The sequence below is a fragment of the Mesocricetus auratus genome, unplaced genomic scaffold (assembly GCF_017639785.1).
Source record: "Mesocricetus auratus isolate SY011 unplaced genomic scaffold, BCM_Maur_2.0 Super-Scaffold_100013, whole genome shotgun sequence".
Classification (NCBI taxonomy): Eukaryota; Metazoa; Chordata; class Mammalia; order Rodentia; family Cricetidae; genus Mesocricetus; species Mesocricetus auratus.
Window position 1 is genome coordinate 75,902,649 of NW_024429196.1, and position 24,346 is coordinate 75,926,994.

General features: G+C 51.5%; 1 long non-coding RNA gene across 1 annotated transcript; it reads left to right on the plus strand.

The window, feature by feature from the left end:
* The first annotated feature begins 581 nt into the window (after positions 1–581).
* Positions 582–21,770, plus strand: LOC110342477. Its single transcript, XR_002384558.2, has 4 exons — positions 582–691; positions 17,038–17,085; positions 17,603–17,845; positions 21,161–21,770. It is a non-coding gene; the product is annotated as an uncharacterized LOC110342477 (long non-coding RNA).
* Positions 21,771–24,346: the final 2,576 nt, after the last annotated feature.

Sequence of the window (24,346 nt, forward strand, 5' to 3'; positions counted from 1 at the left end):
TTGACTTTTCCCCAGTGGGTCTCCATGGTTGGGAGAACGTTCCTTGTGGTTTTTCTCCATGTGCCTCTGACATTATTATGTAATTTGAGGCCCATTTTCCTGTCCTTTCTCTGGGTGTATGCTCAGCGCTGTATGATCTACCCTAGAGAGACCACCATATTTGTCAAGAGAAGACCCTTTGCCAGGCAACTGTATTGATGGAGCAAAGGGCTCCAGGCACAGTACTTGAGGCCACTTGTCAGCCCTCTCATAATTGGCTCAACAACCCTGGGAAAGGTCCCAGGAAAACGTACAAGGGGCTGTTCTGGGTCAGGGGAGAAGTTAAAGGCATATGCTTGGCTGTCTTAGGCTGCCAGGGTCACCCTGGCTCTGTTTTCTCTGAACCTTGCTTTCCATGTATGTATGAGGAGGAGTTCGGGCATTTAAAGCACTGGGGTGCTGTGGGGTACTCCTTTCCCCTAGAAGGTTCTGTGGTGGTAGACCCTCCTGCTATTGGGCTATGCAAAGGGCTCCCCCCAAGTCCTAGACAGCCAGCTAAGGGTGATAGATGTCTCCTTTGCTGTCCCCATTCCAGGAAGCCATGAGAGAGTGCTGTCTGCGGATCGGCATGCTCATGTCTACTCCCCACTGCCAGAGTGGGCCCGGCGTCTAACCTTCTCCTCTGCCCATGGTGGACCTGCATACAGACATGGTAAGTGAATGAAGCCTGGGGTTTCCTGGATGCTTTGAAATCCTCCTGCCAGGGAAGGTGATTCTGCCCCTGATAGGTTCTCTCATCTACCAGGGATTTATCAACTCTTAGTATCTGGCCCTGTCTACTCCTCCAGTCCTCCTTGGGGAAGGAACCCCTTCTCTGTTGAGACCCCCATCAGGCTTAAACGCCTCCAGTGTGTGTATCCTAAACCACAGGCCCGTTGATCACTAGCCATGCATTCTGCTTGGCACTTTGAGTGTGCTCTTGGATGTTACAAGGTGAAAGGAGGCAGGTCAGCTGCTTGCCCTCAACTAATGACCAAGATGAGCCTCGCTGGGGGGGCGGGGCATGAACTGCATATCTGGGGGAGAGCTTAGACTCAGAGAGGCCTCTGCAGATCTAATGGGTGTAAAGGGGGGCGGGGCTGTGAGGTGCTGTTGATGGAAGGATGGATAACATTGATCTGCCCAGACCCTCTGAGTTGGTATCTGGGTCACATGTTCCCTCCTTAGGACCTGGGGTTGTAGTTATTGACCCCACAGTTGAGAGGTGTCGGTAGCTGTGTGCTGCATAAAGCAGAAAGGATGGTCTGATTATTGTGCCGTTTGACAGGTATATTCCCTCTCAGGGGACTCCAGAGGCCTTGTGGTCAAAGGCAGGACAGTAAGTTGAGGTCAAGGAAGGGGACAGTCACTTACTGAGGACCTGTGTCTCTACAGGGTTGTGGGATGGAGTTACTTGTTCACTTGAAGGTCATGGAGCCTGGGCTGGCGTGACATTGGCATTCAACATGTCTGCTGCTCACTGTGACGTGTGGTCATGGGGAAATTCTGCATGTCTCTGGGTCTCAGGAGCACCAGTTATAAACAGGAACCAGAGTGACCACTCTTCCTTCCTCCCTGGGCTGCCCGAATGCTGGAGCGGGGTGTAAGCAAGTCTGTAGGCAGGCGGGAAAGCACCAGGAGCGGGCTGGGCTGGCAGGTATGCTGTTGGCTCTAAGAAGGCCATTCCGGTCGTATTAACTTGTTTGTCTTGCACACCGTTCTGAGCTGGGTGTTTTCCTGTGACCCAGGTCCCAGCTGCAGGTGACCTGTCTATGGGAGTTGGTCCCTAACTTCTTAGCTGGTGATGGGTAGACCATGGTATCTGGGGCTAGGTCCACTTGATGGCACAGGGGCCTTTGCCAGGCACATGCTGGGCAAAGCTTGGTGCCACATTTGCTCTTGTTTTCCGGGACGCCGCCTTCTCTTGGGGCCCTGTGTCCACCACCCCCATGTCCAGATTGCGCTCTCTGTGCTGGAGTTGTGCCCACAACACCGGCTTTCAGTCATGCCCAGCCACCATCCCAGTGCTGCATGTCACAAGGGCATCATCACCTGCCTACTGCACAGGACGGTTCAGGGTGTGATGGCAGTGCTCATGGACTTTGACGTTGTAATGTCACCTTGTCGTGAACTTCGCTTTGCTCAGAGACAGGCAGAGGACCGGTGGTGGGGCTGTTTGCACCTGCTGTGGGATGGAACAGTTCTTCATGCTGTGGGATTGGAGCATTTCTTCGTGCTGTGAGATGGAGCATTTCTTCACTGAGATGCCAAGAGGCCCACCAGTGTTTTCCTGCCTCCTGGCTGAGGCATGGGGCTAATAACAGTATCTCTCTTAGAAAGTTTAATGAGTTGAGTGTGAAGAGTTAACTATACTGCTGGTACTATATACCTATGTATACTATGTAACTGCTGGCACATAGTAGGTGTTCAAGAAACAAAAGTTGCTGCTAATGGTGCAGTGATGACAATGACAAAGACAGTTATTGCTGGACATTCATTTGACCTGCCAAAACCTACCCTGCGATGGTCAGAACTGTAAGGCTGGGTGACTGGTTGTCTCTTCCTCTGCCATGAGTAACAAAAGTGACCCTTACCCCCTCCTCTTTTCATATTGCTTCTCAACTCTCCCACGAGCCCTTCCTCTCAGGCTGTAAGGTTATAGGCATTGGAAATTAATTTTTTAAATTATGTTCTCTGACCCTTTAAACTTTATTTCAAATCCCCCTCGCGCCTTAATGAAGCGCAGGCTATTTTGGGCACTTTGGAGAAGTGTGGCTGACAGCGTGCCCTTTTAAGTTACATGGAAGCTCACATGGCCCCAAATATGTATCTATATAATTAAGAATAAAAATCAGCATCCGCAAGGCAGGCTGTGTTAGTGAACATCACATTTAATAGAGGATTAGGAGGTGGAATTAAAGTCGCCCAAGGGTACTCTGAAAGACTTCAAACACCTTTTTGGAAAACAAATTAATGTGGTTTTCAGAGAGCATTTTCCAAAGACGATGGAGGGTTTTCCTCAGGCTTCCTTGCTTTCTTTTGAAATGTATTTTTAACACTTGTGTAAACAGTTTGGGTCCGTGGCACGGGGCTTCCTGGGCTCCCTTCATTAGCTGGTGTCTCTGGGAGAAGAATTCGGCTCATTATCTGGATGTTTTGATCTCCCTGCGGCGGCCACCGCTTCCTTCTTCCCTGCTTGCCTGCTGGTATGGGACCAGTTGGTTTGTGGCTCAGTGGCTTCCACATCTCCCTGCCAGTCCCCAGGCTTCCCAGAGTGAGCAGGCCCTCTCCTGATGCAGGCTGAGAAATGGGAAAACACACGCGGCCTCGGTTTCTCTACCTTCTGCCTTCTCAGGTGCGTGGGTGTGCATGAGGCCCCACGGCGCTCTGTTCCCCCATTTCTGCACATGTTCACAGACTGCCCTTGCAGGCTTTGGGGGTCTCTGCCAAACGGTGAGCGGACCTGAGATTCTGCAGGGGACACTCCACAAATGAAGTCCCGGCAGGCGATGTCCTTGGCGGAAGACAAGCAAGTCTTCATTGTGTGCAAGCCTTGTGGCAGGTGAGGGAGAGGGTGCATGTTCCCCTTGGGAGCCCCTGGGGTTATGCTTAGCCAGGAAGATCCATTTAGAGGTTTTGACCTTTCAAGGACATGGGGTAGAAACTCCAAATTATGCCTGTCAGGTTTGCCTTTTAAAGTTAATTCTTCCTGTGTAAAACGAGGGCAATAAATAATAATAACTAGCACTTATTAGGACTTACTGTGTTCCAGGCACCGCTTGAGGTGTTGATTTATTTTTTTCATAACTTTTAAGTATGAAGTCCCATTGTTGTACCCATTTCTCAGAAGGCAATACCAAGGCCTTGGGAGGTTAATTTAGGTAATGCAGCAAGCTAGAGATGAACAATGCCACCCGCACGTTTCTGGCACCTGCTGAGGCATTCTCAGGAGCTGGAATTAATTACCCCCTTGATCATCCCTGGGTCCTACCAGGAAGCCAGAATGGCCGGGCTTAACCCTGGCTGTGGTCATCCACTCCTTCAGATCCTGTCCGTCCAGCTTTGTGTTGCAGGCAGTCAGGAGGCATGCGTAAAGGTGGCACTCACTTCCTTTCTCAGTGAGGGTTGCTCCTGTGTGACAGTGGCAGGTGGCCTCTAGTCTGTGCTGATACTTGGGGTCCAGCAAGGGGGGCAAGTGGTTGGAGGCACGTCCCTTACCCCATGGGGCAAGCTGTTCCTGTTGCTACTGGAGACCGGGCAGGGGCTCAGGAAGCAGGGAGGGAGTGGTGTGGATCACTGGTCTGGGGGAGAAAACACAGAGGTGACTTGTCCCTGAGGGCCCTCCTTGCACACCTACAGAGGGGACTCCGGCCTTAGGCTACCAAACCCCAGTCACCAGCGTGCCTGTTAGTAGTGCAGGCTCCTGGAGAGAAAGGGCGTCTGTCCCCGGAGGGTCGGCCCTGGAGCGGGCACTGTGCTGAGAATGTTTGCATTCCCCACGAACAGTGCTTTTGGTTACGGTGTGGAAACAGAGGGGGGGTTGCCTGGCGTCGGTCACACAGCTGGGTCTGAGCAGAAGAACTGACACCCACTCCGCACCCTGCTGCCCAGGGAGGAAGAGCTGAGGCAGGGGGCTGGAAGGACTTGGGTGTGTGTGGTAGGCAGTTGAGAAGGGAGCGGATATCTGTGGAGGATGATAGGAAGTTGCAAGGCGAGTGAGTGATGGCAGGCCAGACCGTGTCCAGTGTGTCCAGGACCTCATCCAGACAAAAACAGGGGAGCGGGCAAACCAAAACAGGGCGAGGCGTTAGGGCACGCTTGCTTTTCCCCGTGTGATGCTAATGTACGCACCGAGGGCCGGCCTGAAGTCTTCTTGAAGTGAGAGGGTGTTGTGAACCATGTTGCAGCCTTCAGGTGGCCCCTCGTCTTGCTGCCCAGACCCTGGGATGCAGGCTGGGTTCTTCGCAGAGGGAAAGGAGGCAGGCGGTTGGGCAGTGTTGCCGAGGCGTGTCTAGTCTTCAGGGACAAGGCTGCAGGACAAAAGTAGTGAGGCTACCGTTGCCTCCTGGGCCAGGGCTCGCTGTGTTCGGCACTTTGATCTTTCTGTGTGTGATCTCTGAGAGTGTCTTTCTCAGAGAGACGGTTCTGGAAGCGAAGACCTTGGAGCTCCTGGCCTCCTTTCCCCTCTGAGGTCAAGCTGAACCAAGATGGGTTTCAGATGGGAGCACTTGGCTTCCTTTTGTGGGTCCAGTCCAAGAGTTAAAAACAACATATATTCCCCTAAGAAATGACCTTGGAATATTTAGTTGTAATTTTTTTTCCCTTGGAAAGAAATGCGGTTGGGAATTCAGGACAAAGCTGCACATCAGAGTCTGTTGGTCTGTACTTCCGGGACAGCTCTGGGACCCACAGAGAAGCAGCCTGGCCTTCCTGCTCTGTACCACATGGGCAGGCCCTGGCTAGTGCCTTGAGGGATGGGTTACGGGTGGCCCAGATCAGCGTGCTCAGCCTCTTGAGGCTCAGTCCCCAATGCTTCCGGGCCTCTGAAGCATGGCGAAGGGACTGTCCAAGAGCAGCTACATGGCTGCCATTGGCCTCTCTGCTCTCCGATTGTCATCATTCTGGCTCCATGGGCTCAGCTGATCCACACTGAGGACACCAGGAGTGACTGAATGCCGCCAAACTCGGCATGCTATTGTCTGAGAATGGACACGTAACAGGCAGGCTACTCTGCTCTCTTAAGCTGGATCACGTGACTTCTGGCCTTCTAGTCTCAGTTGGCCTGGGCCCTAGGCCTTTGAGACTTTGGTGGCTTTTATTTTTTTAATATTTTTTTAATTTAAATTAGAAACAATCTTACTGACTTTTAAAACAGATTCTGAGACCCTGCCCACCCCTCCCAGCAGGACTTCTTTGTGGCAGTCAGGTATTGATTGAAGGCAATTCCTTCCCCGTCGGGGCAGGGCCCGCCCGAGTCTCTGCCAGTGCCCACAGGTCGGTCGGTGGCTTTCTCACTTGTCTGGCCTCGTTTGCCTCACCCTGCCCTGCCCAGGGAGAGGGCTCACTGATTTGGGCAAGGACTCACATCCCAAAACTTCCTGGAAGGCCCTGAGTGGGAAGAAAGGGCGAGGCCGGAACTCTATCTTAGGAAGGGCATCACGATCACTTTCCCAGTCCCCACAGGCTTCCAGGTCCTCCGTAGCCACCACAGGCAACTTTATACCAAGGAGCATGGTTATGATGCATCCCCCAGAAACCAAAAAACTCAGCTTGCAAGAACAAAGTTGGGAATCACCATTTCCTCCTGGGCATGGACGCCAAAGCCAGAGAAGAGCAGGGACGTGCCCAAAGTCACGGTTGAGTCAGTGGCAGAGAGGAAATTCAGGTCTTTGGTCTCCCAGCCAGTGTGTCCAGGTCCTAGGACTTCGTATGGTCTGGACAGAGGGCCACGGATAGGACAGATAGGTAGCAGAGACAAGCCACAGCGTCAGAAGCATGTCCCTTTCAGGAACACCCCACCACATAGCCTCCAATCTCGAGGTGCAAGCATGTGCACAAAGTGGGGACCTGGCACGGGTGGCGCCACTCCAGACCCGGTGCCAAGTTGTACACGAGCCACGCGGCTGTGGTTGTGCTGGTGTTATTCCTCCCTGAGTCCACACTTCATGACAAAGCGTGACTCGGCAGAAGGAGTTGCCAAGGGGCCAGGGGAAGGAGAGAGAGAGAGAGAAGAGAGAGGAGAGAGAGGAGAAGAGAGAGAGAAGAGAGAGAGAGGAGAGAGAGAAGAGAGAGGAGGAGAGAGAGAGAGACAGAGAGAGAGACAGAGAGAGAGACAGAGAGAGAGACAGAGAGAGAGACAGAGAGAGAAGAGAGAGAGAGAAGAGAGAGGAGAGAGAGAGGGAGAGGAGAGAGGAGAGAGAGAAGAGAGAGAGACAGAGAGAGAGAGAGAGGTCAGAGCGTTCATGCCTCGCTAGAGCCAGGGTAGGGTAGGGCAAGGTGGGATTGGATGGGTGAGGCTACGCGGTTTCTGAGTAGTGGAGAGGGCTGGCTTGGGATGAGGCCCCAGGAAGGACAACCAGGCTTAGCCAGTGTCCCTTTACTGGTCCCTCAGATCTGAAGGGAACTGCCTTCAGTATTGTCAAGGGCTTGGCTCAGGAATGTGGAGCGCCCTGCCGGCTAGGCCAAGGCGAGCGACTTGGCCTCCCTCAGAGCCTCCTGGCTGCCTGTCTGCCAGTTGGGCATGGCATCTTATAATTGATGGTGTTGTCAGAGGAGGGCCTGAATGAGAAGGGCTGGCTGTGGTGCTTGATGGCGGAGGCAGAACTGAGGCCCCGTGCTCCCTTGCCATGGAGTGCTCCCTGGCCAGGGAGTGCTCCCATCCCACATCTAGTCTCTAACCTTGCCCTACAGTCTCCATGCCAAAGCCTCATCTGTCAGCTTCCTGAGGCCCCAGGGAGTCAGGGGTGACTTTCGGGGTTACCCTCATCCTGCGCACACAGTAGGAGGGTGAGGTGAAGCGGCGAGGCAGGACCTAGCCTGAAGTTTTCACTCACTGGCTCACTGAGAGGCCAGGAGTGTCCTACCCAGATGTCTTCTCTCTCAGCCTTCTGGCCTAATGGTCCTGGAAACACAGGGTGGGTAGCCCAGCCAGCCTACTCACACCTGCTACTTCTGAAAGCCCTTGTTAACGACAATAATCATTAGTCTGTTTCTCAGAGAAAAGACTCTGTAGGAAAGATGTGAACAGAATACGGTAATTAATCGAGATGTGTATGGATATTAGCCTGGGCTCTGGCAAGGGCCTGCACGCATGCCTGGAGCCGAGGCCTGGCGTCGAGTCATGGAAAGTGTCCCTCTCTACCTACTCCCATCCCCCAGGAAGCAGGGAGCTCTGCCACTGGCTCATGAGCTAGTCCCAGGCTGTTCCTCCTTCCCCGGCCATGCCAGGGGCTGACCCATCTGCTGCCCCCAGCTGACTTAGTGTTAATGCTTTGTTCTGGACCCCTTTGCATGCGTGCTGGATGGAGATGGCACATGGAGCTGCCCTCCTCCGTGTGTGGAGCAGGTGAGGAGGGTTCTCCATCCCTTCATCTGCCACTGTGCTAGGGACATGCTGGAAAGGGACACCCAAGGGTAAGGACGGCTGCGTGGGCTCTACCTGGGGGATTGGTCTTAGAGGCCATCGGGCCCCATCCTTTGGCTGGGGATCTACTTGTAGGTAGATGATTGGAGAAGATGACCAACCAAAATCTTTGCCAATCAAAATGAGGCATCGGCCTCACAGGGGATGATTTTGCCATCACCCTTTCCATGGGGCCACTGCAGGATGAGGGCCCAGGCAGGATGCCCAGGTCAGCCCAGCTGCAGAGCTCTCTAGCCTCTGGCAGCCCCCCAGCTGAGTGGCCCAGGATTTAGAAGTTCCCCATAAAACAGAAATCACGGTACTCTTGTCCATATTTGCAAGGAAATAAACCCTGAACCGAAGAGAGTGGATATAATGATCTTAAGTGTAAATTTTTCACCCATAAATTTTTAATTAAACCTTTGGCACCCATCCGGCCTGGAAAGCCAGGGTGGATGGCAGAATTACAGGACCATTTGAAACGTGTGAATCTAGTGAGATGATCCACAAGCTCATGTGGGCATGGCGGCAACTGGAACTTTAATGACTCTGTGGTGACTTGACAGTTGTGTTTGGCTGGTAGGGCTGTGCCTGGTCCATGCAATATTTTTGGCATTACACTGCTTTGCTTTGGTAACAAGTGCCCGGGTCCAGGACAGGCAGGGAGACTGGTGGCTCTGCTTTTATTACATTTTGATAACTATCTTTGAAAATGTATGTAATCTCAGGGTGACCTGGGAACCTACCCTGTAATTTGAATCGTAGACAAACTCCTACCAGGTCTTCATGAACGTATTTGTGTATCCAATTGCCTTACTTGCTCCAGGGTGCCCCCAATCCGCCAAACAAAGGAGGTCCAATTTGGTTGCATCATTTCTGACAGAGAAGCAGAGGTGGAACCAAGTGCATTAGAGTGTGCAACGCGGGAGCCAAGGCATTGTTTCTTGGTGGCCTGGGTTACGTGCATATAGCAAACGGATCCTGGATCTGCCTATGGCTGCATGCTAGAGGAAAAGCTGCTGGAAGTATGGTTAGGAAGAAGTGGACTGTCTATGGAAGGCAGATTTTATTACCACCACGAGGTAAACATGACAGTTTTACAGTTGTCAAGTAATCCCTTATTAACATGGGTGCCTCGGGGTTATTATGTGCCGAGTTTTGGTTTTGTACCAAGGATGGTTATCCTGAACTTGAAAACAAAGCCTTCAAGTTATTAATATCACTCCGTGTGCTTGCATACGTCTTTTCACAGCCATGTGCTACCCACGTTAGTATTAAGTTAAAATACAGAAAGAGAAGTAACCCGAGGTGGAATCTTTGTATTATTAAGCCTACTCTTGGCAATTTGGCTTTAGCAAAACCCGTCGTCTGATTTTGTTGTTGGTTTTTATTTGTATCTAATTTCCAATTTTGCTTCTTTTAAAAGAATGTTCCAGGGTGATAAATATGAAGAGCTATATTAAGCTAGCTCGAATTTTTGTTTCTGTGTTTACCTGTATTTCTTTACCTGGTATCTTTTTTGAATTCTTGTCATACGACTGCTAGAATACAGCACAAATAAACAAGGCAAAAACCCTTCATCCTTTGTAGAGTTTATAATCTGCACACACAAGTGGGCCGAAGTACTTTAACCTCACACCAGAGCAACAACAACCACACACACATGCACATGCGTGCTCACACACGCTATAGCACAGAATTGGGTAGAGAGGGAAGATCAGGTAGCTGAGGGAGAGGATAATGAGTTTGGTTTAGTAGCATGGTCCAGGCTGGCCTGTCTGAGGATAACATTTTCTCAAAGAGCCTAGAATGCAGGGCAGCAAAACATGTTCGGGTGAAGAGTCCTACATCTGGAAACAACCAAGTGTGAAGCCTGAGATAGGGATATGATCTCTGTGTGTGGTCTAATATTTAAGTTATGTGGCAAATAAAATTTGGTATCCACCAACACATTGCAAGATTCTCCCCTTGCGACTGGGGACCTTGCAGCAGCCAGCAGCCAAACCGAGGGGAGGAAGGTCTCCGAAGCTTATTAGGCAGGATCGGCGACTGAGGGGTAGCAGAGAAACTGGATGCAACCCTCCTCTTCCTGAAGTCTTGTCTCCCCAATGAGACTCTGTAGAGAAGGGGCGTCAACGTGACTCCCTCACAGTCATCAGCGGGGATTGAAATGCACTCCACCCAGCTCCACTCCCAGGGGCTCTGATTCAGTAGGTGGGTGGGGCCTGAGAACGAAGCTCCCTGAAGTTCCCAGGTGGTGCCCATGGTGCTGGCCCAGGGCCACACCTTGCAAACCACTGCTACAAAGCAAACTGCACACAGCCCGTGAGGATCTGTCCATAGGGACGGCGGAGACGATGAGGCAGGGAGACTTGGGCTGGAAGACCTCGGGTCACCTGGAAATGGTTGTCTGCCTGGAGAGTTAGAGCTGTGATCTGGAGACTTCAAGGAACAGTGTCTGTCACTGAATACCAAATGTGTGACAGATGTCATCCATGCGTCCATGCCGGCTCCTGTAGTCAGTATTTTCACATGTCTCAAGGTCATTATGCGCTGTGGATGGGGATGCAGCCGGACAGACCCGGACAGTGTTTAGTGCGTATAGGTTGATCCCGATGAGCAGTGGTCTTGATGCTACAACCTAAAGGTTCACATCGGTGCCCTGGGAGTCTGGGGTTCATGAGCTCTTCTGTCCCCTCCTTTCTTATCCTCTGACCCCACCTTTAACTTTGGGTCTTTCGGGGTACTTGTGAGGGTTTTTAGCCAAATGACTCAGTGTTCTAGAAATGTGAGATGCCATGAAAGATGATCTCCTGTGGTTTGGCACGACATTCCTGACTGTGGGCCCTATGCCCTTGCTGGTGGTACACCATCGGATATGGATTTTATACCTCAAGGGAAGAGACAGGAAAGGGAGAGGAGCGGACATGCAGGAAGCTAAGCCAATGGCTCTGCACACTCAGAATTTCAACCCCACCCACAAAGAAGCTGCAGAAAATTGAGGGGTTTTTTTGTTTAGTTTTGTTTTTTGCAGCTTCAGTGGTCATCGTGATGGGTTTGGTGGGGTGGGGCCGGCACCCATCTCTCATGTCTATTCTGAGTTCTCCAGGGCAGAGTGGTCTGGGGCTATCACACCTTCTTGCTCCTCCCCCACGCTAGAAGGAAGGGACAGGGTTCCATCTGCCTCTGCTTACCCTTAGCGTTCAGCTGCTACTTGCCCGGCACTGGCCTTTAGGGCCACTGGAATGGTTGGGGGAGGTGGCAGCTGAGCTGGGATTAAAACATCCATCCGGAGATGTAGCTGTGGCTCTTGGGATCTGGGAGATGACAAGGGCAAGGCTGGGGGGGCCTTTTGGAGCCCAGCCTCTGCACGGCCGTCTAGTCTCTTAGCAGGTGCTAATACTGACTAATAGAGAGACCACGGTCAGATAGATGGGGCCAGGCACAGCCATTTCCTGGGGCACTGGACAGGCCTCATCTGGGAACTAGGCTAGCCCATTAGCGTCTTCTCCCAACACACGGGAAACGGACATTAGGCTCAGGGAGCTAGTACTCCTGCACCTAGGAAGGAAGCCACTTACAGCAAGTGTTTCCAAGCCCCTGCTGCCTTTTGGATGATTGACAGAAAACTTGCCTGGGGAGAAGTGTAGCCTGTGGACAGATGCAATGTGGGATCACTACAGTCTTCCCTTGTGACTAGCTGTGTGACTGGCTGTCACAGGCACACCTTTCACCTCTCTCTGGTCACCACTCTGCTCCTTAACTCCTTGCGGGGCTTGAGGGACCTGTCTGTGGAGTTGGGACATTTGGGGGCACTAGTGCTGAGGTTTGGGCCCTGTAAGTGGGTCACCTTTCTTGGCGGTACTTGCTGATGCGGTCTACTGGGCACTTTCCTGAGCAGTTACCTTGTATCTCTGGAACGTTCCCATCTGCCTGACATACTGGAGGGATCAATAAGAGAACACCCTGCCAAAAGTACGAAGCATTTCTTCTTCCTGATCTTGTTTGTAGTGGCAGGGTCTGTTGCTCATTCTTAGGGCTCTGGGATCTGAGCTGTGGCTGCACATGGGGAGGAGGAAGATGGAAAAGGAGGGGAGCATTGGCCAGTTTATCAAGACACAAAGGGAAGATTCTCTCTTTGGGTATCACATTGGAAATGATGATGGTAATTGTTATGGGCCATGATCTCCGGGGTTTTTATACTGAAGTCTCATGTAGAATCTGTCCTTGCCATGATGCTGTGAACAGGTGTAACTATTACAGAGCAGGGAACTGAACAGATTCTTATTTTCAGACAATACACTTAGCATTTGAACATCCCTTCATTTGTCTGTGGGTGACGGGCTTGCTCTGTTTGCTGATGTTATAAATCATCACTGATTGGGCAATTCCTGTTGGATAGTGATTTATTTGACACAGTTCTGCAGGCTGGCAAGTCCAAGCTCAAGATGTCATATCTGGTGAGTCCCCTTCATGCCATGATCCAACGTGACAGAAGTCTTCACATCTACAGAGAACAGCAGAGCCTGTCTTTGTCACTTTTCTACTGCAGTGATGACCGAGGCAGCTTGTAAGAGGGCAGGTTTATTTGTGGTTTACACTTCAGAGTCCACCACTATCACAGCAGACAGGCCGGCATGGCTCTGGAAAGAGTTCACATCTTGATCTACAAACAGGAAGCAGAGAGAGTACACCAGGGATGACAAAGTTCCTCAAGCAAGGCCACACTCCCTCCCTCTCCAAACAGCCCTCAACTAGGGACCAAGTGTTCAAATGCCCGAGACTTAGAGACATCCCAAACAAGCACAGATCACGCTTGCTACAAAGACGTGATGCGGTAAGGACACGAGGATGACTAGCCACCTCTCACAGGCCCTATATCCCAACACCTCTGCTGTGAGAGTTAACTTTCGAACTTGTGAGCTTCGTGGGACACGAACCCCACTGATGGCGGTTATTGCCAGTTGATAGGAAGAGAAGCAGAGGACCCGCGGAGACCAGAAATGCTGTAGGAGCCTGTTCAAGGTTCTTGCCGGGCAGCCGAGACTTTGAATTCTGGGCTCTACACCGAATACTGTGTCCTGGTTATCATGTTCTGGAACCCTCACAAGGCGTAGAGAAATGGGAGCTCACATGCTTTCATCATGATAATGATAAAGACGGAAATGGCAGCGGTGACAAAAGATCAAGGCTCTGGAGCCAGATTGACCAAATCCCCATGACACCGCCGGGTAACTTCGGACAACACATTCATTTCCCAATGTGTGCAATGGGGAAGGCAGCTGTGCCTTTCTTGGGCAGCTGTGTCTTCTCGAAAGGTCAGGAAGAGACCATCCATATACGACTGTGATGGCCGTGGCTTCCTCCACACATTCTCCCTGGTCCACACTTTGCCATATGTGAGGTTAATACCGTGGGGTTATTATGGCGAAACCGGCAGGTAATGGATGCCCAATAAATATTAGCAGGGTGAAGGACTGGAATTTACCAGGTGGTTTAGAAGCCTCCTACAGTCATTAATCTTTTCTTAAAAGGATTCTTCCCACAACTTCCTGCAAGCAGGGAGCCTGTTCAGCAAGTTTTCCCTGGGTCTGCTTGGTCACAACGTCCTGAGTCCTGTGTACCACAGTCCCCAGCTGGGCATGAGGGCTTCTCCAGAGACAGATGAAGGCAGACACTAGCCTTCTAGGAAGCCACCGTCCTCCCAACTAGCTACTCCAAGGGTATGTTTGAACCAGAGCCTTCCCCCAGCCCAGGAATGGGGGTGACTGGCTAGCTTGCCGCAGAGGCTGCAGAGCCTGTCAAGGTTAACAGATAGTCCTTGGCTCTCCCTTTGGAAGCTGTGCAACTTCTCCCCTGACTTGGGCTACATTGTTTCAAAGCATGTGGTATAAACTACTGACCACTGGGGAATTGCTTGAATTAACAAACTCATTTCCCCCAGACCTGCAGTTGACGTTGCAAGAGGAGTTCAGGGCTCTTTTGCAGAATCCAGGAGGTCAGGAGAACTCAGGTTGCACTGGGTTTTCGGTCTTTGCATGGTAGGCCTCTCCCTGTCTGCATTGTCTCAGCCACTCTAGATTGATAGGACTGTGGTGAGCCAGGGCAGTGACTGGCAGTGGACCCGGGCTTGGGAGAAAGTTTGGGTTGGAAGGAGTTTCACACAGTCCTACCCTCCTCCTGTTTTCTCCTGCATTGGGCTGAACCTACCCTTCCGAATGACTTTGCCTAAGAAATGAGGGTGCCTGGAATCTCAGCCCTGGGGAGTCAGAGGCAGAAGGGTTGATTTCTGCAAGATCAAGACCTACATAGTGATTCTGAAGTATAGAGTGATCTATATAGTGATTTTATAGTATACAGTGATCTATATAGTGAGTTTTAGGCTAGTCAAGGATGCAGTGTTAAACAATGTATCAAAAAGGAAGGAGGGAGGGAGAGATAGGGGGAGAGAGAGAGAGAGAGCAGGTTTGTTTTTGTTTTTTGTTTTGTTTTACACACTGATAGAGAACTTCTAGAACCTACCTTTGAAGGAGACTCTTGGGGAGGCAAGGGTGCATAGCCCAAATTAGTGGTCCTTAATCATGGCTCAGCCTCCTGGTCACCTGGGCGCTGTGTAAAACAGCAGCTGGACCTCCTCACCCTGGATTTATCCAGCAGTAAGAGGGGAAGGGGGGCCTCCAACCTTCTTGTGGCCATAGATGTGAGTCCTTATTTGTGTGTCACAGAGGGTGGGTAATGGCTGGTGTAGCAGGAGTTCTAATAGGTCTTAATAATAAAAGCCCAGAGTCAGATATAGGGGAAGGTGCCAAGATCAGAGAGACAAAGGAACAAAACCACAGCCACCTTACCCACTCAACTTCCCAGTCAAAAGAGAGTGAGATCCTGTCTCCTCCCACCTTATCACTTCCTCTCTGTCCTGACCTCCAGACCTCTATGGTTAGCTAGTGGCTGTCTCCGCCCTCTGATCTTCAGACAAGCTTTATTTGTACAAATGACCACGGGCTGGCTGCCTTGGTCATTTTCTGTTGAGGAATTCTGTTGACAGACTCCCTGCCCCCGCCCCCCCCCCCCACATACCTTGGCATGTTGGAGAGACACAGCGGCCTTGCACATGCTAAGCAAGTGCTTTTTTTTTTAATTTTTTTTTTTTTAGTTTTACGAGACAAGGTTTCTCTGCATTGTTTTGGAGGCGGTCGAGCCAGCCTGGCCTCGAACTCACAGAGATCTGCCTGCCTCTGCCTCTTGAGTGCTGGGATTAAAGGCGTGCACCACCACTACCCGGCTAAGCAAGTGCTCTTAACACTGCCTTATGCCTCTGCCCTTGCGAGCAAATGTGTGATGCTTAGGCTATCTTCGGATCCTTCAACACTGGATGAGAAGCGAGAGTCTTTCTGTGGGGGAGGGTTCCACACCTCTGCTAGATCCCCCACTGACTAGTCACTGAGCCGTTACTTTAAACCACTGTCTTATATTCTCAGCTATGGTGAGACTTCTGAAGCAGACGGGACTGCTTCTGTCATTAAAGGAACACGGAAGCTCTTGAGAGTCTGTCCTTCCGCCCTGTCATGTTGGTGCTGTAGCTGTAGCTCAGTAGGGTTGCTCCAGGGAATGGAGTGTGAGGACAGGGGCCGTGCCACCTGTGTGTACTGAGCCTCTCGTGTTCCCTTCTGCTGTGCCCTGACAGCATTGTGCCTTGCTCTCCCCCCATTCCACAAGGGATCCCGCTATGTCGGGGAACCTAGAGGCCCCTGCAGTGTGTGCCTTGGAGATGAAGAATGTCCCCAGCATCTTGGCTCTTTGCAGAGGTGGGTGCCCAGGGATTGTGACTCCAGGCCACTTGGGTTTGCATCCATGGTATTCTATTTGTGGGTCTCTGGTTAGGTCAAGGCCAAGCTTCTAGGGCTTTGCTAATTCCTCTTAAGACACCAGACTGGCAATGAATGCATCCGCAGCGGCTGTCGTACATGGTGTTGGTTGTAGGGTTGGAAGGCTCTGATAGGGACACGCCAGTGCTCCTGCTTGGATGCCATGATCCTGGCGGTAGATCTGGTGCTACCCGTGGGTGCTGCCCCTCTCCTGCCGTCTGCACTTCATACAGGCAAGCGTGTGCTTTTTACGTGTCTATAGGCTTCCTTACCGAGGCGACATTTACATGCTATAAAAAGTCCATTAGCTGAATTTAAGCTTCTCCAGAGATCGGGGGGGGGGGGGGGTGGTGGCTAATCTGCATCTGGCATTTGACACATGGGCTTGAAAAATCCCACAGACTCCTTCTGTTGGACCGAAACTGATATTGGAGCAGTAAGCTCTATGGAACAGGCAGGTGGGTAAATGAATGTAAGAGGTAACGGAGGGAGAGAAGGCTACGTAGGACCAAGTGTATGTTTTATAAAATAGGGGAGACTGGTATCTATCTACTGGTTTGTGTGTGTGAGTATTCAGTGAATAGCTTCTATTTCTAGCACCAGTAGCACAGGCGGTATTTACGGTTGTGACTATCACCAAAACAACTTGGTTATTTTTATAGATTGAAGAGCTTTAAAACCATTCACATTTTGAAAACTGGTGCTCAGAAGTCTTTGTTTTTGCCTTTTGGCTAAAGACTTCACTGGGTTAAGAATCAGTACAAGGCTGGCTTTTCCCAGTGCTGTACGTACTGTATCTAAGCCTGAATTTTATATCGAGTCCTGTGACCCATCTGTAGATGGGCCAGTACTGCTGGCTTCCTCTCCTGCCCTGGGAAGGTCACCTGAGTCCTAGAACTGCCATGGGCACCGTGTGTTCAAAGCAAGGTCTCCCCTACATATCTGCACCTTGGCAGAACTTGCCTTTGAGACCCTAGTGTGTCTTTGAAAGCCTGGCTTAAGGAATAACCCAGCTGTGTGCTTTCCCCGCAGACTCTGCTGGCCTCCTGGAGAAGCACCACCTCTGGAGCATGGATGACGGTAGGCTCCCAGGGACCAGGCACAGAGCCCTCTCTTAAGGAGCCTTTCCCTAACCCATTGCTGAACATCTAGAGAAGGCTCACTGAAAGAGTTCTTGAGGGTACTGCCTCAAATGGTATGGTGAGAGGTGGTGACAGACCCTAAGATAACACCAGACTGAGAGAGGCTTCAGCTTGACTGAGGGCGTGGACTCTCCTGAGCCTCAGTTTCTCATGTTAAAATAGGAATGGCCATCCCCGTCTCCCAGTTGCTCTGAGGGTTTTGTGACATGGTGACCGTGTGTCATAGACACAGGAGAGTCCTGTGCCACCACTCCCGTGAGCCTGAAGTGGAGTGGCTTGCTTAGTTGCCTTTGTAAACTACATGTGCTTTCACCTCCTTTAAGTGATACCCAAAGTCCCAGGCACTGAGCTGAGCCTGTCACCAGCTGGGCCGGCCAGCAAAGGGTTGCCACCCATGGGCTGTGACCCCTGACTAACTCCTGTCAAGAATTTCAACACCTTCTCCCCCACCCTAGGTTTGGGGAATTTGGAGCAGAAAGGCTATTCCTGGCAGTCCTTGGGGGTATGCCCAGCTTCCTGATGGCTAGCAGACCCTGGGACTAACCAGGCTGTGGAACTCGGCCTGGCCGTGACCTCGGGTCCCAAACCTGCCGGTGGTGCCCTGCTTGTCATCTGCAGCCTTGTCAGGGCCAGCTCCGTGTTCCTCTGAGTCCCTGGTGGAGCGTACTGAGTTATGTAATGCTGCTGAGCCAACATCGGTGAGTCACAGCCAATTTGCCGACCTCCAGTTACACTGCCCAGACACTCCACGTCACGGTTGGCTTTTGTCTTGGAGGCCGTAAGCAGATAGCGTAACCACGCTTACCATTAGACATTTTGCAAATCATCTGGGTTCGAGCGTGCCGCAGCCAGACAGTTCATTTATGCTGCGGATGGTATGATTTGTAAAGCAATAAATTTCCCATCTCTCTGCCAGCAATAAAGTACAGCAAGCAGGCGAGGCCAAAGCCCTCAAACACACACCGGCTCCCCGTGAGACCTGGGGAGTGTTCTGTCAGGTTTTGCTTCTCCATCCCTGAGTTCTATGGATTCTGAGGAATCAGGTTTGGGTCATAAATCTCCTCTTCCATCTGGGTGACTCCTGGCCCAGCACGGATTTGTTATTAGCATGTGCAATTGGCTCCCACCATGACCCATTTTTTACTTCCTGGGCCCCTCTTGTTCTGGCGTTAGAGGGAGGGCCTGGACAGATATGACTGACCTAGTCATGGCCATCCCGCCCTCTTTGTAGTTGCATGTCTGCCTCTGGGTCCATGTCACAGCATGTGACACTCTGGGGCGTGGCGGGGCATGGGTACGGAGTGGCGAGAGCTTTTCTTAGTGTCCGTGAAACAAGGGCATGAGATTTGTCACCGGAAAAGGGTTCTGTGTTGCAAAGGTCAGAATCTAACACTGGGAAGGGTCAGGTCACAGCTCTGATCATGGAGGAGGGTCAGGATTATTTGGGGGAATACCTGTTTTCAGAAGGTAATCTATAAGCACGAGTCACTAAAAGGGACCCCAGAACTTCAGCTCAGCATGCCAGTTGGGGTCTGGACACTACAGGTGGCTTGCTGTCCAGTTTTGGCCAGACTTCCCTTGCTGTGGGTCGTAGCTTTTGCTAGAGGGGTCTGTCCCCGTACTGGTTCTGGCGTAGATGGTAGTGAGGTCCCAGATACTTCAGACCTGCCATCCAATAGGGTCACTATCCCTTCTGTGGAGACTGTAACCCGGAAAGTCCCCTCAAAGTGAGCATCCTTATAGCTAAGGCTTTCTTCTAGCCCTCATCTTCTCTGTCCCCTACGTATCTCCCTTTGCCGCCTCTTTCTCAACAAACAACAAACACATAAAACAAAACTCTTCCTCCCATTTTTGATATTTGCTATCTTATCCCATTTTAAATTTTAATAATATTTAACAGAGAACAGAGGGAACGTAAGTTGTATATAGCACAGTTGCCCCAAACTCTGTCACCGTGGCTAATTTATGCTATTTTCTCCAGGTGGACCTGTTCCGTCTGGGCTTGGGGTCCCTGTAAAAGGATATTCCTACAGTTAGGCAGCTCTTCTGTCACCTTCTGGCATATGGGGGTCCAGTGGCACCCTCATCCCTTGGGCTTGCATTCATTGGTTGGCTTCCAGCATCAGGGATTAGACTGGAAAGTGGGGCTAAGGGAGCTTTGAATGAGGGAAGATCAAACTCCAGGGATGCCCGGCTCCAGCCAGGCGTGCTCTTCCAACGCGCCTCCTTCAGGCTACTGAAGATGACAAGTGACAACGAAATGCAGCCACCTAGGGAGGAAGACCAAGGTGGAAGGGCGTGGTCCTTCTAGAAGACTCACGAGGGACACGTGGCTCCCTGACACCCAGCCAGTGTTGACACTGGGGTTAGTCCTATTGGCTCTGTGGTTTGTGACTTCTGCATATACCTTGGCTCCAGAGGACACGGGCAAGAAACCAGGTGTCTTGGTGTAGTGGATTTGGCATCTATCTGTGTCTGGGTCTGCTTGTGGCCCTTGGATTTAGAGCTCTGATCCCTCTTGAAAGTTCTGGGCCTAGGTGGGTCCCATTCAAATCTGAAGACGTGCTAAATGTGGTCTGCTTTTGTCAGTTGTTTTATGTATGTCCCTTCTGCATATTTACCCGGCAGTGGAGAGACGCTGTGATGTGAGCCGGGTGTGGCCAAGAGCATGGGCTTCCAGGAGTCTGGTGCTGACTAGAAGGTATCCCCTCTTGCCTTTCCTCCAACATCAGTTTGGTGTGATCATGCTTGAAAAGCATTTAACGTCGTGAGAAGCTTTGCAATCGCCAGTTTTCATTATTGCCGTCTTTACCAATGATATTACCGTCGGATTAGCAAACTTGCTCTGTCTCCAAGCCAAAAGTTAAACTCCAAACATCACAAGGGCTAGGCCACAGCCTCATTGGTCATGCTGCAGATAGGGATACTGAGGCCCAAGAGAGGGAGAGGTTCTGGGGGTGTCTCAAGGTGAGAGCGTGGTTGGAACAAGCCTAGAACTCAAGGTCATTGCCCTGGCGTAAGGCTGTCCCGCGGGACGGATGGTCTGAGGAGATTTCTGAAGGAGGTGGGTTTTGAGGTGAATCTTGGAGTAAGAATTGTAAAGAGGTCAGCAGGAAAGCGAGGAGAGATCTTGTATGTAGAGTAGGGAGCATTGGGGTGGCAAGGGCCTAGGGGAGCATGGGTGGGTTACCTATCTTCCTGCCTCTTATTGGCCAATGTTTTATTCATCAACCAATAAGAGAAGCATATATGCAGGAGGACATCCTTCATCACCCTGTTGTAGCCTCATCCTCTATGTCTTTCCCTCTTAGGAAGATACTTGTCATTGGATTTAAGAACGGCTGTGTACAATAGCATGGTCTAGTTCTCAAGACCTGGGGCAACTGCATACATCAGCATGGTCTAGCTCTCAAAACCTAGGACAACTGTATACATCAGCATGTTCTAGTTCTCAAGGCCTGGGACAACTGTATACATCAGCATGGTCTAGCTCTCAAGACCTGGGACAACTGTATACACTGGCATGGCCTGCATCTCATGTGCTTTCATTAAATTACTTCTGTAAAGAACTACTTCTAAATAGGTTCACATTCTTATCCTAACTTGTAAGTGTCTGGCAGGACAACCACTAGCCATGCATGTCGCCTCTGCTTTTGAAATAGTAACTATGTAGCTGGTGAACTAAATGCTTAATTTTAAAATTCTATTTAAGCTTAATTAAATTTTAATGTAATCAGGCCTAAGTGACTAGTGGCAGCTATATGGGACAGCAGAGCTCCAGCGTGTTTTGACTTGACCTTTTCTCCTTGTCTGTTCTTCATTTTATTATTGAAAATAGATTTCGTCATAAGAGCTAAAATGACTCTCACTTTCTATGCGTGCGATGTTTAGAGCTTAGCTTTTGGCTTGGAGACAGAGGCCAGATGGAGTTGGCTAGCTTTAGACTCAGCACAAGAAAGGATACCCTCCTCTCCAGGTGACAGGAAAAGGGACACTTTCGTTTTCCCTTGCAGGAGTCAAGCTGGAGAGCACTGCCTGATAAGGCGGGTAAATCTGGAGTACTGGCAGCAGGGTGATAGCATGGTCAAGTTCTCACACCAGAAGAAAGGATCAGAGTCTGTCTACACCTGGGTGTGCCCCATGTGATTGGGGTTCTCTCCACCCAGTCCTTCCTCACCCCCAGCCCCAGCCCCAGCCCCAGCCTAGCCCACCCCCACCCCTAGCCCCACCCTCATCCCCCCCATTCCCATTCCCTCAACTTCCCGAAGTTCGGGTGAAATCTGCATATCCCAAAGCTATCCCCACCCCCCAGCTCTGGTCTCCCTGCTTCCACAGACAGGCACCACTGCCCTGTTTTAGAATACCGTGTTTATTTTTCCTGCCGTTGGGCACCGTCTTCAGTACACCTTCATTTGTTTACTTGCTTGCCTGTTTCTGACCCTTCCGGATGAGACTTTACCCGAGGAAAGCTAAAGTCTAAGCACGTTCGCACGCGTGCGGCTGTTTGGGTTTTAAGCTTCAACTACCCTCTCTCCCTCTTCTCTCCTTCCCTCACTCGGCCATCTCCCCGGCTCATACAGAGCAGCTCCCGAAGCTCGAAGGCGTCCGCCTGCCTGTCTCTGCTGCTGCTCATGCTCAGCAGCCTGGAATTTTCATCAGGATTTTTTTTTGGGGGGGTAATGTCCAGGCCCCTGCCTCTACCTGGCTGCCTCTACCTGCCCAGGTGAGAGGCTCAACCCTGCTGTAGGGAGAGGGTGTGGGAGGGCAGGCTGCTGACCAGGGCCAGGGAACACTGTGCTGCTTGGCATAAGACACAAATGAGGGATTTAGAGGCATGGAGCTGGGAGGTGTTGCTAGGCAACCTCTGCAAGGGGCCTGAGGTAACACAATCTGGGAAGCAGCCTGGTAGCAAGGCCTCCTAAGGACAAACCTGAATGTCACCACCAGCTCTTTCTGAAGGCAGACAGGCGGGGAAGGTCAGCAGAGCGTTTCTGGTACTGAGGCAGCGGGACCGCTGCTTCCACGGCTCCTTCATGGGTGGTGCCTCCTTCTCCTTTAATTTGTGCCCCCCCCCCATTTTTCACAAAGGAGGGTCAGAAGTGGTTCTAGAAGTATTCACACCATAGCAAGACAGACATTAAATAAGGAAACACGGGGGGCAAGGGAAAAGAAAGCTAAGTCAAAGGCTTGGCTGTCTGTCAGGCAGGCCATCGCGGTGTGTTTGCAGGCCTGTGGGACACAGTGGAGGACGACAGCGTCCAACAGCCATGCGTCCTGCCTTAGCTGGGTGGCAAAGGCTGTGAGTCCAGGCTCCTGGTGAGATGTGGCTGTCAGTCAGACTCTGAGCTGAGATGTGGCTGTCAGTCGGACGCTGAGCCTCCTAGCTCCTGGTGAGATGTGGCTGTCAGTCAGACTCTGAGCCCCCTAGCAGCCAGCAAGAGGGAGCGCGATGACGAGAGTCCATGTGTGTCAACAATGCTGTATTAGTAGCAACATAGTGACAGTGGCCTTGTCCTCCTTCCTCGATGTGCAGGCCCTGCATAGGGTCCCCAGTTCCCCCACCCTCTCATTTCCAGGACCAGCCTCTCGGTTGAGGCCCTGGTATTGCCCCAGAGACCCAGGCAGGCAGGCACATTGTGAGAGTCCCAGCCCCTTTGGCTTAGCCCACGCCCCTTGAGTTTTAGGCCAGCGTTTCCAGTGCCTAGAATGCAGTTTCTTCCCATTGGCCTTTGCCCCTCCGCTTGCCTGTTAGAGCCCCGGGCGTGTGGCATCTCAATGACGTTTCCAGCGGCACTCTGAGCCACTGTGCCAGCGTTAACTGTCAACCTCAGGGACTGGAGTTGCCTTAGATGGGAGTCTTGATGGGAAGGCTGGCTAAAACCCTGTGGGCGTGTCTGTGGGGGATCGCCTTGATTGTTAGTCAACACGGGAAGGCCCAGCCCACTGCTGGCAGCACCATTTCCTGGACAAGTGGTCCTGGGAGGTGAATAAAAGCTCACTGAGGGTAGGCTTGTGAGAGAGTCCGAGAGCTAGGCCAGCAGGCCGTCTCCCTCAGTGGCTTCCGCTTCAAGTTCCCGCTGGAGTTCTCACCCTGATGTCTCTCAGAGGCAGACCGTGGCTTGAAATGAGCCAGAATCAATCCTCTCCTCCCCCGAGTTGCTTTTGGACAGAGTGCTTTGTCACAGTGAACGAGCAGAAGCAGGAACAGGCCTGAGGCAGCTGAGGAGGCAGAGGCAGAGGCCGCCGAGCCGTTCACCCATGCCCCACAGAGCCGTAGCCCACTGTTTCTGCCTCATTACTAGGAGTTCTGTTTGGGAACCGCCTTGCTGGCAGGCCCATAATGTGTTTGGTCCTCCCGCCTCTGGCATCCCACTGGGAGACACGTGGCAGCTCTGTCGCTCACTTCAGTGAAGGGGTAGGACGACCGCTTCACCTCATGGGGTAGGATGAGAAGATGCCGGCATCTGGGGTCTCCCCCCCCCTCACTCCCAGGGCTGCCCTTTTGCCTACATATTTATTGTCCGTTCACCAAATGTCCTCTGATCATGTTGGATGCTCTGTGGTAACCTCTAGTCTCTGACGTAGGAGACTCAGTATAGCTGAGGGATTTACACACGGCCTGAGAATACGGGGGGGGGGGGGGGGGCGGAGTAAGAGGGTAAGAGTGCCAGCTAGCAGCAACAAAAATAAGGACACAGGCGGGTCACATACACATGGCCCTGTGCCATGTCAGGTGTCCTGGACCCCAACCCCCAACACTCAGCAATGAGCTTTCTCTAAAAGTTCCAAGCCGTCTTAACCACAAGAGCCCAGAATACTGTTCCTTTGTAGGCTATCCAAACGGAAGCAAGAAAAAGCCTCATTTTTCTTGTTCCTAGAGGTGAACTTCTACTCAGGTGACCTAAATGTGTAATCCTAGAAGGTCTAGCCTGTGACACGCGCTGTCCTATAAAGGGAGTGCTTGCAGCCAAGGGGCCCACTTCTCCCTGAGGAATGTTGAGGGGATCTTAAACACACAGGGAAGCACCTTGTGCACTTCCTATTAATGAACACCGTCTGCTCTCGGCTTACACAGCCAAGCTCTTGGATGCATTTCAATGTTTTGATCCCCCTTTAAAGAAAGCGAAGGCAGCTATTCCAGGGATGGATTCTGAAACAGCCTGTGGCAGCCACCAGAGCAGGAGCTGATTGGACTGCTG